The following is a 5183-nucleotide window of genomic DNA, read 5'->3' as shown; positions in this document are numbered from 1 at the left end:
AGCCATAAAGAAGATTAAATATTATTTATGCAAATAAGGGTTTTGCTATCCGAGATAGATAAACCAGCAGCATTCTGGGATGCTGGAAACCAAAAAAATAAAGGAATGCTGCTTCTCATGCATCAAACAGCCTGGCAGGGATTTACCCCATGCAGCTGTCCTGCGACAAGGGTGTGTGTGATCGGTAGCAGGGTTCGACCCCAAATGTCGATCAACAAAAAACAAACCTGTCCAAAGGAAACTTACGTGTGACGACTCAGCACATCTCAGTCTGGACAGATATAGCACTGCTTGAAAGTATGTGAAGACCTAGCGTGCCTTAGTTTTACCATGAAGTGGTTATTTAATGAGAAGAAGTTTTTCTCATGTGACATAATAGGTGTGTAATGAGGAAATCATGTGTGTGGTAGAAACACAGAAGTAGTGCAGGTGCAAAAATAAGCAGACCCCAAGCTGCATTGGATAAACCAGGTAGGTAAATAGAATGAGGGGTGTAAATCAGTCATCTGTTCATTTGATACGTTTAAGATTTTGTATATGAATAAAGATTATCCCTGTAGGGTTCACAAACTTTCAGACACCACTGTAAGTACGCATGATCATGTTCCTACATGCTCCCAACACACCCACACCACAGCATTTTCCGCACAAAAACAGACCTAACAGATCTCCTTAAAAGCCCTTTTATGTAATAAATGAACTACAAGCTCCAGTGATGAGTGATTCTGCCCCAAACCTTGAACTCCCTATTCCTGCCAGCAGGTGGGGCAATTGTTCTTGTCATGTTACTCAACATCACTATTCACTGTACTTTTAGATTTATTTAGCAGACACTTTTCTCCAAAGCAACTTCCAATGAACTCTATGTAGTGTTATCAGCCCACACACCTTATTCACCAAGGTGACTTACACTGCTAGATACACTACTTACACTGGGTCACTCATCCATGCATCAGTGGAACACACTCTCTGTGCCACTCACACACTATGGGGGAACTGTGGTAGGAAACCAGAGCACCTAGAGCAAACCCATGCAGATGGGGAGAACATGCAAACTCCACACAGACTGAGGGGGGGGGAATCAAACCCACATCCTCTCACACCACCCAGGGGCTGTGAGACAGCAGTGCTAATTGCTGTGCCACCGTGCTGCCCCTACTTAGGGGTCATGGAAAATGATGAAGAGGTGGCTAACCCCTTTCTTAGCAATGAGGTGTAATTTACCCTAGAACACAGATTGTTTCTAAAGTTTTTCCAAAGCCTGGTACATTAGACCTAGTTTCAGGCTAGAACCTGGAGCCAGCGGTGGCGAAGAGGTGGCCACATGGACAGGGCGGAGGCAACGTACAGTAGGTCTTCCACCAAGTAAATAAAGCTGTTACTGGAAAAAAAAAAAAAAAAAAACTGGAATCAAGTCCCTTTTAAGGCATAAGCTGAAGACAAACTGAAAGAGTTACACAGTTAAACACCAGTTCCCAAAATTACATTATCTTCACTTATGTTGAACATTTTTTGTTTGCAGTGAAACAAACGCAGTCCACGTTTTCCCCCCGAAAAGTGACTCACGGCAGCAGAAGGCCGTGAAACGGAAGGGGAGCGGGAGACCGCCTAAGTCAACTCATTTCCACAGTGTTTACGCCTGTGTCTGCTGTTCAAGTCTTTTTGAACAATAACAAACGATAGACAGTGCACGTGTGCATGGGATGCCTTTGCCAACAATCGGCATTGAAAATGAATCTGTGGAGATGAAGTATTTTTATTTTCAGTTTAAACTTTAAAGTACTCAAAGTCACTCAAAGTTAATAAAAAAAAATAAAATAAAACCAGGGTGGCAGAGTGGTGCGTAAAGTGGACGAAGTGGATTTTGATAAAGTGGAGAAAAATCTTTATATATAGATACATCCACTTATTTTTGCACCTGCACTACTTCCGTGTTTCTGCCACACACACGATTTCCTCTAAAGCAACATATGGAACTGGTCATTACACACCTGTTACGTCACATGAGAAACACCGATTCCCGTTAAATAACTATTCTGAGGCGAAACGAAGGGACGCCGGCGGTTCACATACTTGCAGGTGGCGCTGTATTTCTATACAAAGCTCATCTTTTATTTTTCACACGGCGACAGTCATACACTCCAGTCGTCAGCGTGCAAATGTGAACTTTTCCTATAGTAAAATGACCCCTAAAGCCCGATTGTGTCCTGTCCCTAGGCGCTAGGATCCTTGGCTCAGCTCAATAAGCTGACAGTTGTTTCCTAAGGTGTTTTCCATGGTTGCTGGGGACCCAAGTTCAATCTCCGGTCGGGCAAGACCTGTCGAGTAGGAGGAGCGACGTGCGCTCGGGAGCCGGTTCTGCGGCGGGAGGCCCGAGGGCAGACTACCGGGAAGGTTTATGTTTGCAATAGGGGTCCGGCCCGCGGAGCCTGCTCACGTAATGTTGGTAAACAACCGCACGAAATGGCTCGGCGAGCTCTCGCGCGGTTCGGCCAGGTTCGATGCTTTTCCACATTTACCTCTCTTCCTGTGAAAATATACTGCGCGTCTGTAAAGCAAATGAGTGCCGAGCGATGAAAGTTACAGTCTATGGACCAGTGCTCTTCTGAGAATCCCCTTGACCGCAAAGCACGGAGCTCAACCCCGGGTCCGTTCCACGTCAGAAAAGACGAAACGTTGCCGTCCTAGTACGCGGCGCGCGCAGATGTTCGCGTCGGACAGCGCGTTTATAACGATTGCTCTCCACGCAGATCGGACGCTCGCTCCGTTTTCTACCGTTCATTAGATCGTCTAACGGCACGGGGTTGAGTCAAAGCAAAGCCCTTCGCTTCGGGCACATCGCACGAGAACCGATCGATCTCAGAGTTCCGTGCGCGTCCAAAACGCATACGGCGTATCTAGGCCACCCACACATACCGCACATAGCCTAAACAAAAAGAGCTGACCTCAGCGACGGCAGCGGTCGCTCCGTTTCTAAACAATGAGCTAAAATGGACAGAGCCCTGACTCCCCTCCGCTTATGCTATAGCACTCAAGTGAAGGAAACTGACTAAAATAGATTGGATACAGAATGTGCGCTTTCACAAAGGCTTTCGGACCTCGCGTTCAGCCAAGACCACGGAGATGCAGCGAACCAGTTGTGGTCTGGAGCTGTTCCTCGGGAAGACTTTTAGTGTGTATACTGTATGAGGAGAACCGGTGACCCCGTCCTTTCCAAAGGCCCCCAACACACCGCATCTGGAGAAGAACGAGCTTTTCGTATCAACAGCCAGTGAGGAAAGGGTACGGTCTTCCCACACGGCATGAAAGCGATGCGTTCCTCAAAACCCCCTCGTAGGGCCATTCGTTAACGTTCGTTTCAGTGGTAAAAGTTTTATGTCTTTCTGAGCACCAAAACTGATACCTATTAATAGCGCCAAATCTCATCAAAATAGACACAGTAACTACAGTTGTTAACATTGGTTATGATATGACAACATGAGGCAGTTAGCCTCCATTCATAATTACTCTGTTATACCGCATGAGTGTCTATCTGCATTCGCTCAGCTCTTTCATGTCTGTTACATAGTGTGCACGTAACAGAGTGGAGGTTCCCTCCTGGTGCCCTGGTTTCCTCCCACAGTCCAAAGAGGTATTTCAAGTGAACTCCAAATAGCCCCTAGTGTGTGTGTGATAAATTAATTAATAATACCAAAAAAACATACTGTTCATGGTACCCCAAATCAAAGGATATGTGTCTCACATCAACAAATGAAAATGGTAGGACTTCACACTGTGCCTTGAGGCACCCCAGGCTGTTATTCCTTCAAAGAAAACATCAGCTTCTTCAGAGCTGTAGAACAGTGCTTTTTCCAGACAGGATGCACAGTTTGCCCTTCACTGTATCTCGCCTTGAGATTTGGAAAAACACTCTACAAGTGTGTTTCTCCATCCACAGCTGTGCTTCAGGGAGAGTCACTTTCATTTGCTTCCAAAGATACTGCAACTATCTGATGCTTTTCTCCAAAACTATTTACAAGGTTAAGCTACATACAATTATTTACCCATTTATACAGCCAGGTAATATTACTGGAGTAAATTCAGGCTAAGTACCTTGCTCAAGGATACAAGAGCTGGAGGTGGAAATGTAACCTGCAGCTTTTGGGTCTGAAGGTAGCAGCTCTAACCACTACTAACAAGCAGAAGATACATGTTTCTCACACATGCTATGTGAGCCTGCAGTTTTTCTAATTTTTCAACCCATTTGTCTTCTTTGTCATATACTGTATAGGTTAAATATTTCAACTGGGTCACAGCCAGTGAAGACTGTATTTGCCAAATCTATTCACTCATCTACTGGTCCAGCGCCTATCCCGCAAGCACAGGGGATTAGGGTTAGGAAGGTACCCGAGGACATGATGCCAGTCCGTCGGGGTTGCCTGTAATAGTAAGTGTAAAACACCATGTCAAACTCCACCGTTGTACTCTGACAGTGTCATGTGAACCATGCGATCATGTGAACAGATGATTAGCACTGGAACTGGGCGTCATGCAGAGCAAGATTTCATAGCAATAAATGGTGCAATGGCTGTGAACATTTTTCAGATGTAATACTCATTGCAGTGAAACAATTAAACATGAAAATGTAAAAGATATCAATTTAACAATACCGTACTTTCTCAGTGTAAAAGCAGTACATTATCACACATGCTGTACGTTCACTTTTTATTTAAACAGCATGTCCACTTAACACTCCTTCCTGTGTGCAAAAGGTTATCTTTGGTTTATTCTCTTTTTTTTCTCGGCTAGCATGCGTTCACATCCGAAACTGTTACAGTAAACGACCCACCCTTGCAGCTGTCTGTGTGTGTGTGTGGGTATGTTTATATATACGCTTGTGTGTAAACAGGCCTCCGGACCCTGACTGCCGACACGGCAACGAGGCTCAAGGCGGGGCCCCGTTTCCAAGGCGACCTGTTGTGTTGCCACGCGAGTGAGTCAGACGGGCGATGAGTCAGAGGAGCGGGAGGGAAACTCGTCACTCGCACAAACGTGCACGCTGGCGGGAACGCGCACGGGGCACTCGCAACGTGCAGCCAAATAAGGGCAAAGTGCCTCGGGGATGGCGACACAGATGGGGCATCACGGAGACCGGGCTGCAGCGATCGCCTCCTCTAAGGGGGTCACGCGGGACCACCGGGAAC

Source organism: Scleropages formosus, chromosome 2 (genome assembly GCF_900964775.1).
Source record: "Scleropages formosus chromosome 2, fSclFor1.1, whole genome shotgun sequence".
NCBI lineage: Eukaryota > Metazoa > Chordata > Actinopteri > Osteoglossiformes > Osteoglossidae > Scleropages > Scleropages formosus.
This window is presented reverse-complemented; position numbering follows the sequence as displayed.